We start from the raw sequence: 12656 nt of genomic DNA, 5'->3' as shown, positions 1-12656 counted from the left end.
ATTTTAATGCAGGCAGCATTATCTTTATATACCATTACAGCTTCATTTACCTTTACATTTAAATCCTGTAGCAGTTGTACATACCAGGTTACCTCTGAACAGAGTTCAGACAAAGCAATACATTCTGCCTCCGCAGTAGAAATGGCAACAGTTGTTTGCTTCCTGGATTTCTATCCAATTAAAGCCCCTCCAAACAATACCACAATCCCAGAATTGGACTTTCTGGTTTTTACATCATTTGCATAATCACTATCAACATAACATTTCAATTTTAATTCTTCAGAGACCTGTATTTGAAGACCCAGATTCACAGTTCCCTTCAAATACCTGAGAATCCTTTTTACACCCATCCAATGCAATTGCGTTGGTGCAGCAGTAACGCAACTCAAGATTCTTACTGCACAAGCTATGTCTGGTCTGGACCACTGTGACAGATATAACAGGGTCCCTATTATTGACTGATATATCTCTTGATCACAGGCTTTACTTTTGTTCTCACCCAAACTGTTATGAAAATCTGTACTCATAGGTGTTGGAGCAGTATTACAATCTTTCATGTTATATCTCTCAAACAACTGTTCAATTTTTCTTTTTTGAATGAGAACATAACCACCTTTCTCAGTCTTTTGTATCTCTACAGCGAGATACTTTTTTTATTTCTCCCAACTTCTTTAGTTCAAATTTCTTCTCTGACTTACTAGCAAATTCTTTTACCTGTGATACATCCTTTGCAATAAAGCAAAGATCATCCACAAATGCTAATAGTTGACAATCCCCACCTTGTAACTTTCCAGTGTATATGCAACCATCAGCCTTGCAACCTTTGAACCCAAGACCCTTCAATGCAGTATCTAAATAGATATTCCAATTCCTGGATGGCTGCTTCAGCCCATAAATGGCCTTGTTCAATTTATACACCATGTTAGGCTTTTTACTTTCATACCCTGGTGTGAATACCATGTAATTTTTTTCCTCTAACTCAGCATTGAGGAATGCAGTGGTTATGTCAAAATGCCAAATTTTACGTCCACGTGCCGCTGCCAACTCTAGTGCCAGCCTTATGCTTTCACTCTTTACTGTAGGCGCGAATACCTCATCATAGTGCACATTTTTTAGCTGTGAAAAACCTTGTGCCACTAATCTTGCTTTATATTGTATCTCATTATTGGGGTAGTACTTTCTACTTGTATACCCACTTGCATCCTACAGCTTTGCTACCCTGTGGCAAAGCCATAGAAGTGAACATGTTATGTTCACCCATGGATTTCATTTCCTTGTCCATGGCTTCTTTCCACTTTACTTGTTCTATTTTAGGTAATGCCAAAACTTCCTGATAGTTCCTTGGCTCATACCATACATTACACACTTTAACTTTACTAGCAGAATACCCATCAGGTGGAATCCCCTTGTTCCATCACTCTGATCTGCGTGGCATTGACTGTGCCTGTGCTTCAACCCTCTCTTGCTTCATATCTTGTTCAGCTTCTCCTCCCTGAACGCTGACACCATCACTAAGTGAGTAACTGTCACTAAGTGGATCATTCCAAAAATTTGCATCAATTCTTTTCCAATTTTGCTCTGCAAAGCTATCAGACCTGGAAATCACTATTCTCTTGCTCCCATCGAAGCGATAGCTCTTTGACCCTGGCTCATAGCCCAAAAACCTGAGCTTTCTAGCCTTTGGTTGTCCTTTTCTTCTAATTGCTTTTGGAATATGCACCCATGCATTGCTTCCAAAAACCCTTAAATATGCCAGAGATTACTTTCTCCCATATAGCACTGCATATGGAGTATCATTAATGGAGGGACTCCACAGCCTATTGATTAATTAATTAGTAGTCAACATGGCTTCACCCCAATATGACCTGCTCAGACCAGCATCCTCCAACAGTGAGTCCTTCATGGTTTGTAAGACTCCATTCCATCTCTCAGCAACACCATTCTCAGCTGCTGTGTATGGATTAGTGCGTCTGTGTTTTATTCCTAACTGTCCCAACCATTGTTGAAAACTTGCTGACATGAATTCTGAACCTGTCAGTTTGCAGCTGACATACCTGTTGCTTATATCTCCTTTCCACAAAGTTTACCCATTGCTTAAATTTCTGTAGCACCTCTATTTTACTCTTTAGTAAATAGCAGAACCTAAATCTGCTGTAGTCATCTACAATGACCAGTGCGTATTTTGCTCCTCCCAAACTGGCTTGCATTGGCCCAACCAAATCTGCATGTACCAGTTCTAGAGCTCTTGTTGTTTGCCTTCTGCTACTTTTGCTTACTGGGAATGCCTTAGACTTTGATTATTTGCATACTGCACAGTCCAAATATGCCTTACATCCCTTTAAATTTAACCCTTCTGCAAACAGTTGCATTTTTTGCAAAACTCTGAAGCTGACATGGCCAAGCCTTCTGTGCAAGAGATGAACACATGAATCATGGGGTGCCTCATTCCCAAATGTCTGGGCACATTGAATCTTTTTTTTTGCAAAACTTTTTTATTTTTATTAAACAAACAACACAAAAAAATCATCTTACATTACATCTTGTAGAAAGTGTGTCAATTGGTTACAATTAGCTTTTGTGCATCTCTTCCACAGTCATTACTTATATTCATATCAGATGTTAAAGATTCTTAATGAAACTTACTATCAACATAGCATAGTTCTCATTTGACTGAAGTTGTTTTAGTGTTCTTTTGCCTAAAATAATCTATAGTTAAAAACACAACCACCTGATGGCATTTCATTAGTTATTACAAAAATCACCCAATAACCTTAAGCCTTTATAACATATTCTAAATAAACATTAGTTGACAAAGTTTCTAAGCCCTTTTTTTCCCAAGTCACTGTTTATAATTTACGTCCAAGTTCCTTTTGTTATGGTAGTACATATATATATCATTAACTGTATCCCTTATCATTATCATTCCATTATTAATTGTTACAGTTAATATTGGTTAACAGAAGATCCTTTACTGTTTATATCCATTTTCTTCTCATCAAACCAACACATATGTGTACCTTATTGCCATTATCGATTATTTATTTAACATAACAATCTAAAAGTTACTAAATTACTACTTACTAATTATAAAACTCAGTTAATTTTTGTTATCAACTTTCATATATCCAATAACATTACACCTTTATAACATATTCAAAATAAGGATTAATTAACAAAATTTCTACGCCTTTTTTCCAAGTCACTGTTTGCAATTTATATCCAAATTCCTTATGTTAAACCAGTACCTATATATATCATTAACTATATCTCTTATCATTTCATTATTATTGTTGTCATTAATATTTTTTACAAAATCATTTACGAAAATCCTTTACTGTTTATATCCACTTTCTTCTCATCTAGCCAACACATATGTGTACCTTATTGTCATTATCAATTATTTATTTAACATAACAATCTAAAAGTTACTAAATTATTACTTACTAATTATAAGATTTAGTTAATTTTTTATCAACTTTCATGTATCCAATAACATTACACCTTTATAACATATTCAAAATAAGAATTAGTTAACAAAATTTCTAAGCTTTTTTCCAAGTCACTGTTTGCAATTCATATCCAAATTCCTTATGTTAAACCAGTACATATATATATATCACTAACTATATCTCTTATCAATACAATACAATACAATATAATAGCAGAGTTGGAAGGGACCTTGGAGGTCTTCTAGTCCAACCCCCTGCCTAGGCAAGAAACCCTATACCGTTTCAGACAAATGGCTATCCAACATCTTAAAGACTTCCAGTGTTGGGGCATTCACAACTTCTGGAGACAAGCTGTTCCACTTATTAATTGTTCTAACTGTCAGGAAATTTCTCCTCAGTTCTAAGTTGCTTCTCTCCTTGATTAGTTTCCACCCATTGCTTCTTGTTCTACCCTCAGGTGTCTTGGAAAATAGTTTGACTCCCTCTTCTTTGTGGCAACCCTGAGATATTGGAACACTGCTATCATGTCTCCCCTAGTCCTTCTTTCTATTAAACTAGACATACCCAGTTCCTGCAACCGTTCTTCATATGTTTTAGTCTCCAGTCCCCTAATCATCTTTGTTGCTCTTCTCTGCACTCTTTCTAGAGTCTCCACATCTTTTCTACATCGTGGCGACCAAAACCGAATGCAGTATTCCAAGTGTGGCCTTACCAAGGCATTATAAAGTGGTATTAACGCTTCACGTGATCTTGATTCTATCCCTCTGTTGATGCAGCCTAGAACCGTGTTGGCTGTTTTGGCAGCTGCTGCACACTGTCATTTCATTATTGTTGTTATCATTAATATTTTTTAACAAAATCATTTACTACTTATATTCAACTTCCTCACCTCCAGCCAACATAAATATGTACCTTGTTACCATTATCAACTATTTATTTAATAAAACAATCTAAAAATTACTAAATTCCTACTTACTAATCACCAAACTTAGCTACTTTTTTATTATCAACTTTCATATATCAACCTGTATCCTTCCAGAAGGCATATAGTCTTATTTCTTTTGCCATTTGTGGAATTAGTCTTCTCTTTATTTCCTTAGTAAAGTTTTTAAGGACATCTCTCTGCACCTTGTTACTTGTTGCATCTCTGAGGTAGTCTTGGCGCCCTTCATTTGCTACTTTAATTAATTTATCTTTGGTTGTTGATCGTGCTACTGGTAAGGTTTCTCTCCTTAAAACCATCATTTTTTCCCTTTTTTCTTCTTCTGTGCCTTGAAATTTGGGGTAGGGCTCCAGTCCATCAAATTCCCTTTTCCATACTCGCATTTTTTCGCTTTCAACCACTTTCACTCCGCAAATCAAATCATTAGTTTTCTTATCTTTGTATTCATTTTTCTCTTCAATTTTGGGGCTCCATCTCCATCATTTTTTCTAGTATAAACTCCATCTTCTTCTCAATTCTCCCAGTTACCGCCAATAAATTTTGAATTCCATCCCAAATCTTTTGCAAAATTAAAGTTTCCTCTTCTGAAAATTGATCCATATTTCCAGATTGTAAATTACTGCCACTCTAGCTTTCCAGACTTCTTTTTAAATATATATATTTAGCTTAAACACAAGATCATTTGTAATCTTCACAAGAAAGAGGTTCTGTTTTTTTCCCCCCTCTCCCAGTGCCGATAAGGCTCTCAAAGGACACCTGTGTAAACACTTAATGCCCTTGGCTCTTACCACTTTTAATTACGGAACTTTGAAGTACAGAGACAGTGAAATCAAAGGAGAAACAGGAATGAATGCGTAGTTTCTGAAACTCTAGCCTCCGAGCGGCAGTATTGCTTCCTTTCACTCTCTGATGTTGTCTCAGGCTTAAGGGAAACAAAGTTCTTAAATGGAGTTTAATAGCAAATAATAAAAACTTTTGTTAGTGTAGAGAAGGAGATTTTAATCCTTAAGTTAAAAAGTAAAGCAAGAAAAAGTCGAAGAAGAAAAAACCGGTCCATTCACTTTAAGAAGAGGAGAGAAAAAAAAAGTTGCAAGCATTTCAATCCACAAAGTATAATTACAAAAGAAAATAAAAGCATACTATCCAGAACAATCCAATGCAGGTCAATTTCGCCACTTACTTCTTCTGCTTAAGGATTTAATTTAGCATAAAAAAAGAAGTTTTTAGGGGCAGTCTTTTTCAAAACAGAAAGGATTCCTCACCAGATGGACACACTTTCTCTTTCCGTTTCCTTCCGTTCCGGAGCCGTCCCAACTTCATCAGCCTAGGCTGCCTTTTGTCGCCAGCTTGAAAACCTTCTCTTGGATCAATCAGGGACTTTGCGGGGTCCCTGAGATCAGCAAGATGTAGTCTTCCAGTTTACCGTCTCTTTGGAATGGTTTGGGTCCGATTGGACCACCCAGCAGCAAAAGTATCAGCGGCAGTCTCAGTGCATCAAGACCGCACATCCGTACCGTCGTGACGTTGGCTCCTCCTGACATTGAATCTTTTGTCCCTGCAACACATAAAGATTATCCTCTTTTATGCCCTGTGCACATACTTTCCTATTTCTCTTTATGAGACACCTCCCATTTACAAATGTGGTCTCAAATCCTTGCTCGTCTAAAGTAGAGACACTCAGCAAATTATGCTCCATTTCAGGCACACATAATATATAATTAAACCTTGTTTCCAGATATGGAATTTGCACACTGCCTCTTCCAATGACTTTAGCCTTCTGGCCATTTGCCAAAGCTACTGCATCTCCAGCAACTGGATCCATTTTGTAAAACAATTTAGAATTATTAACAATTGTTTGACTTGCACAACTGTCTATCAACCATTTGTCTCTGTTATTGCTATAGCTAACTTTTGCAACAGCAACTTGTCCATCTGTAGCCTTTCTTCCTTGCAAACAGTCCTTTTGCAAATGTGTAGTTTCACCACAAATGAAACACCTCAATTGTTGCTGTTCCTTCTGCTTAGAAAGTCTTTGCTGGGCTGTAATCTGATCTCTACTGCTGCTTTTTTCTTCTCTGGAGACAGCCAGTCTGTGGAATTTTCCGCTGCTCTTATCTCTCTGCTCTTTGGGCCCCCACTTCAGGAAGTTCTCCTCATGGCTTTTTCTATAATGGCATTTCTGCTCCTCAGCAATCAAACAAGCCTCCAAACACAGTTCCTGCTCTGGTTTGCATTCAAACACCGCAGAAACAATGTCCCACGTTTCATCAAGACTGTTTAACACCAACAGCACTTTCTGAGCTTCAGGGAACTGCAATCTACACTGTTCCAACTCCACAAATAAAGTTTGCGTTTTTACAAAATGCTGTTCCACAGATTCCCCTGGTTGCAAACAGGCTCTGTGTTGATAACTACAATATTGCATGCTGACACACTAACATGCACACTTCTCAACTTCAGCCAGACCTCCTTTGCAGTCTTTAAATCAGCTACATTGATAAATTGTGCATCTTCTAAACTCAAGATGATACAAGTCATTGTTTTATCATGCTGCTTCTGCTCAGCAGCTGCAAAAGCTCCCTGGGGTGGATTAATAACAATATCCCACAGCTCTTTAGTCTTCAGAAAACATTCCATCTTTGCAGCCCAAATAATGTTCTTCTGTCCAAAACGAGTAACACAGCTTTCCTTAAATGCAACAGCAGCCATCCTGCAATCTTTCTCTGCCTTGTTTCTCTTTTAACACAGGCAGTCTTCACAGCTTAATTACAGTTCAGTCTTTCTGTGTGCTCTGGGCCCATAACCTGTCAGAGATTGTTGCAGAAAAATCAAATCCAGAAAGCACACACAGATAACTGATTCAGCTGGATTCCTTAACTTCTTTATATACATAATAACAGATGAATAAATGTACAATACCATTAGTAGATTCTTTCAACGTGGTAGAAGTTACAAGCAGAACACAAGCAGGAGATAACAGTTAGTTTCATTTCAGAGTTCAGATCAGAGTAGTTTCAGTTTCGATTCTCAGCAGAGACTCAGGTCTGTTTAAGCTCCCATTGGCTGACTTAGTTGCTATGCCTATTGATTGGCTGACCTTGTTACCATGTCTCTCTCAGTCATGAATAGTCTAACATTAACCACTGAGGAATTACAGCCATTTTAATACACCTGCTCCCAGTTCTACTGGCTCATAAATGATGGGACAAATGGATGACAAAGCAGTCGTATGGCCATGTGTGGCCTGTTCCCTTGTTTGTCCATGACAAATCAAGCAGATAAAGGTGTGGAGTGGGGTCTGAGTGCTACATTTACATTTGGTAGCTGTTCACTGGAACACTCAACATGAGGTCCAAAGAGCTGTCTATGCAAGTGAAAAAGGTCAACTTAGAAAGATGACAAACTCAGCAACACCAAAAGGCCTGGAAGACCACAGAAGACAACTATAGTGGATGACTGCAGAATTCGGTGAAGAAAAATCCTTTCACAACATCTAGCCAAGTCAAGAACTCTCTTTGAAGTAGGTGTGTCATTGTCAAAGTCTACAGTCAAGAACAGGGGTGTCAAACTCGATTTCATTCAGGGCCGCATCAGGGTTGTGTGTGACCTTGGGCTGGGTGGGCGTGGCCAAGGTGGGTGTGGCCAGCTCGACATCACTCGTGTTGGGGGCACCTGTGGTGGCCCAAGTGCTTTGCCAGTGAAAATGTGGTCCTGAGTTCTGTTTTTGGCCACACGTAGCCCTCCGGAGCTCCATTTTTGCTGGCAGAGGCACTGTGGGTCAGTCCTTTACTGTTTCTGGGGTGGCCCCGCAGGTCAGATCTAAGCACCCCGTGGGCCGGATCCAGGCCTTGAGTTTGACACCCCTGGTCAAGTGACTGCTTCATGAATGTAAGTAGAGGCTTCCCAACAAGGTACAAACCACTGATAACACTCAAGAATAGAAAGTCCAGATTAGACTTTGCCAGAAAACACCTAAAAAAGCCTGCCCAGTTCTGGAATAAGATTCTTTTGACTCGTGAAACCAAGATTAACGTGTACCAGAATGAGGGGAAGAGAAAAACATGTAGAAGGAAAGGAATAGCTCATGATACAAAGCATACCACATCATCTGTCAAACATGGTGGAGGCAGAGTTATGGTATGGGCATATATGGCTGCCAGTGGATCCAGGTCACTGGTGTTTATTGATGACCTGACTGCTGATAAAAGTAGCAGGATAAATTCTGAAGTGTAGGGGGCTATACTGTCTGCTCAGATTCAGCCATATGCTGCAAAACTGAAAGGACGCTGCTTCATATTGCAGATTGATAATGTCCCAAAACATACAGCAAAAGCAACCCAAGAGTTTCTCTTTAGCAGTTGAATTTTTTATTTTATTTGAAACATTAAAATACAAACTCCGAAGAAGGGAAATACAAAGAAGAAGGTAATACAAAAGCAAAAAACCTAGAAAAGGCTACACACACAAAAATGTGCATTAAAAAAAAACATATACATAAACTGTCCCCCATAGTTGAATACTGATAAATATATGTCCCAAAGGTGCTTTTTCAAAAGGCAACTGGACTTTCTTTGTTTTTCCTTAAAGATGCTTTGCTTCTCATCCAAGAAGCTTCAAAAAATATCAAAACGTACTATTAAAACTCAGGCATTCTTAAAACAACAGTTGGAAGGAAAAGAGGGAGACTCGAGCCTCCAACTGCTCCCACTGAAAATTGCAACCTCATAGGTCCTCCTCAGGTAAGTCCACAGTCCAAGGGCTGTCTTGGGTCATTCCTAGTAGCTCCCGTTCAAATCCAGGGAGTGTGCTGCCAAAGAGCCAGCTTTGGTCATGAAAGCAGCTGTCTGTTGGGGGTGGGGGGACACTCTCCTGGTCAGAACGTCATCTTGGGGACTCTCCAGTCCAAAAGTTTTTGAAGGCAAAGAAATGGGATATTCTTCACTGGCCAATTCAATCACCTGATCTCAACTCAAGAGATCATGCTGTTCGCTTACTGAAGACAAGACATGAAGGTAGAAAGAACCACAGACAAGGAACAGCTGAAGGCAGCTGCAGTAAAGGCATGGCAAAGAATCTCAAAGGCAGAAACTCAGCTTTTGGTCATGTCCATGGGTTCCAGACTTCAGGCACTCATTGGCTGCAAATTATTTTTATCCAAGTATTAAAAACAGTCCTTATATTTGTAATTATGTTAGTTTGTCCCATCATTTATGAGCCACCAAAACTGGGGTAGTTGTATTAAAATAGCAAAATTCCTCAATGTTGAATGCCATGGTTTTTTCAAACCCCTTTTTTAAACTAAAGCTGAAAGTCTTCATTTTGCTCACATCTTGAGTGTTTCATTTCAAATTCAACGCAGTGGTATACAGAGGCCAAATGCCTAAAAACCTGTCATTGTCCCAATAGATACGAACCTAAGTATATATACAGTGCTTCTAAAGTCTATACATCTCTGTTAAAATACCAGGTTTTTGAGATGTAAAAAAATCAGACCAAGATTAATCACTTCAGAATTTTTCCACCTTTTAATTTAATATATACAGGTGAAACTTGAAAAATTATAATATCGTGCAAAAGTTCATTTATTTCAGTAATGCAACTTAAAAGGTGAAACTAATATATGAGATAGACTCATTACATGCAAAGCAAGATAGTTCAAGACGTGATTTGTCATAATTGTGATGATTATGGCTTACAGCTCATGAAAACCCCAAATGTGAAAAGGTGCAATATTCTAGGCTCAAAGTGTCCCACTCTAATCAGCTAATTAAGCCATAACACCTGCAAAGGGTTCCTGGTTAAGTAGGAATCACAATCATGAGAAAGATGGCTGACCTGACAGTTGTGCAGAAAACCATCATTGACAGCCTCCATAAGGCGGGAAAGCCTCAAACGGTAATTGCAAAAGAAGTTGGATGTTCCCAAAGTGCTGTATCAAAGCACATTAATAGAAAGTTATGTGGAAGGAAAAAGTGGAAGAAAAAGGTGCACAAGCAGCAGGGATGACCGCAGCCTGGAGAGGATTGTCAGGAAAAGGCCATTCAAAAGTGTTGGGGACTTTCACAAGGAGTGGACTGAGGCTGGAGTCAGTGCATCAAGAGCCACCACACACAGACGGATCCTGGACATGGGCTTCAAATGTCATATTCCTCTTGTCAAGCCACTCCTGAACAACAAACAACATCAGAAGCGTCTTACCTGGGCTAAAGAAAAACAGACCTGGTCTGTTGCTCAGTGGTCCAAAGTCCTCTTTTCTGATGAGAGCAACTTTTTCATCTCATTTGGAAACCAAGGACCCAGAGTATGGAGGAAGAATGGAGAGGCACACACTGCAAGATGCTTGAAGTCCAGTGTGAAGTTTCCACAGTCTGTGTTGATTTGGGGAGCCATGTCATCTGCTGGTGTTGGTCCACTGTGCTTCATTAAGTCCAGGGTCAACGCAGCCGTCTACCAGGAGATTTTGGAGCACTTCATGCTTCCTTCCGCAGACGAGCTTTATGGGGATGCTGACTTCATTTTCCAGCAGGACCTGGCACCTGCCCACACTGCCAAAAGCACCAAAACCTGGTTCAATGACCGTTTGATTACTGTGCTTGATTGGCCAGCAAACTCGTCTGACCTGAACCCCATAGAGAATCTATGGGGCATTGCCAAGAGAAAGATGAGAGACATGAGACCGAACAATGCAGAAGAGCTGAAGGTCGCTATTGAAGCATCCTGGTCTTCCATAACACCTCAGCAGTGCCACAGGCTGATAGCTTCCATGCCACGCCACATTGAGGCAATAATTGCTGCAAAAGGGGCCCAAACCAAGTACTCAGTACATATGCATGCTTATACTTTTCAGAGGTCTGATATTGTTCTATGTACAATCCTTGTTTTATTGATTGCATGTAATATTCAATACAATAGCAGAGTTGGAAGGGACCTTGGAGGTCTTCTAGTCCAACTCCCTGCCTAGGCAGGAAACCCTATACCGTTTCAGACAAATGGCTATCCAACATCTTCTTAAAAACTTCCAGTGTTGGGGCATTCACAACTTCTGGAGGCAAGCTGTTCCACTGATTAATTGTTCTAACTGTCAGGAAATTTCTCCTCAGTTCTTTTTTTTTTCACATTTTTTTTTATTTTTAAACGTAAAAGACAACATTAAAAAATTTTCATCCATTACATACAGCATGTCATTTGGTTACAAGTGTTTTTGCATCCATATGTTCTATTACATATACAATCACAGATTTTCCATCTAATATAACCAAAAACCTCACTTTCATTGTACAGCATATATTCAGTTACGATTATTATTTCTTTCTTTTCAATAAACTTTATTCTCTTACATTCTTGATTGTCTGCTTAATAACGTACCTTTATGTAATCATTGTCTCATTTTAAATATTTTTACAGTATAAAAGAATTTACCAAGTGTTTATGTTTATATATCTGTCACTATTTTCAACAGGATATCTTTATAGTATGCACTTAGAGTTATATATTATATTACCAATCCTCTATCAAATGTACATATATTCATTATTATCTTTGTCCTTCATTTTATTCTAAATTATTCATATATATGTCAGTGTTTCATTGTATCATTATTAGTCTATTTAACAACATTATTGTATTTTCACTTTTCTCCTTCAATTAAAACATTGTATCGTTATTCGTCTATTTAACAACATTTTTGTAGTCTCACTTTTCTCCTTCAATTGAAACATAAGTGAAACATTTTTCATTTCCAGGTTCTTTTTTCCAGCCACTGATAAAACATATCCCATATCTTATAAAATTGCTTGTCTTCTTGTTTTCTAATTTCAAATGTCAATTTGCTCATTTCAGCACACTCCATTATCTTTCGAATAACTTCTTCCTGTTTTGGTATCATTTCGTTTTTCCAGTTTTTTGCAAATACAATTCTAGCTGCTGTTAAAATGTTTACAATCAAATATTTTAAGTCTTTGTTGCAAATTTCTGGTATGATTCCCAGTAAAAAGATCTCTGGTTTAAGGTCTATGTGTTTGTGTATCATTTTCTCCAACCACATGTGGATTTTAGTCCAGTATCTTTTAGCTTCAATACAAGTCCACCACATGTAATAGTATGAACCCGGTATCTGATGACATTTCCAACACTTTTCCGATTTATTCTTGGACATTCTTGCAATTCTCGTTGGGGATAGATGCCACCTGTAAAACATCTTATACAAATTTTCTCTATATGCAGTTGACATTGTCATTTTATAATTTTGAGACCACAATTTCTGC

At 38.4% G+C, this 12656-nt stretch overlaps 1 protein-coding gene across 3 annotated transcripts in view; it reads left to right on the top strand.

The window, feature by feature from the left end:
• The window catches only part of LOC309400678 (importin subunit beta-1-like), a gene marked incomplete at its 3' end in the record, with an annotated part of 160078 nt that overhangs the window by 76222 nt on the left and 71200 nt on the right, over positions 1-12656 (top strand). The gene's annotated exons all lie outside the window — the stretch shown is intronic.

Source organism: Natrix helvetica, assembly GCF_964273705.1.
Source record: "Natrix helvetica genome assembly, chromosome: W".
In the NCBI taxonomy this organism is placed as follows: domain Eukaryota; kingdom Metazoa; phylum Chordata; class Lepidosauria; order Squamata; family Natricidae; genus Natrix; species Natrix helvetica.
Note: the sequence above shows the minus strand (reverse complement) of the source record. Positions and strands in the feature narration are given on the sequence as shown.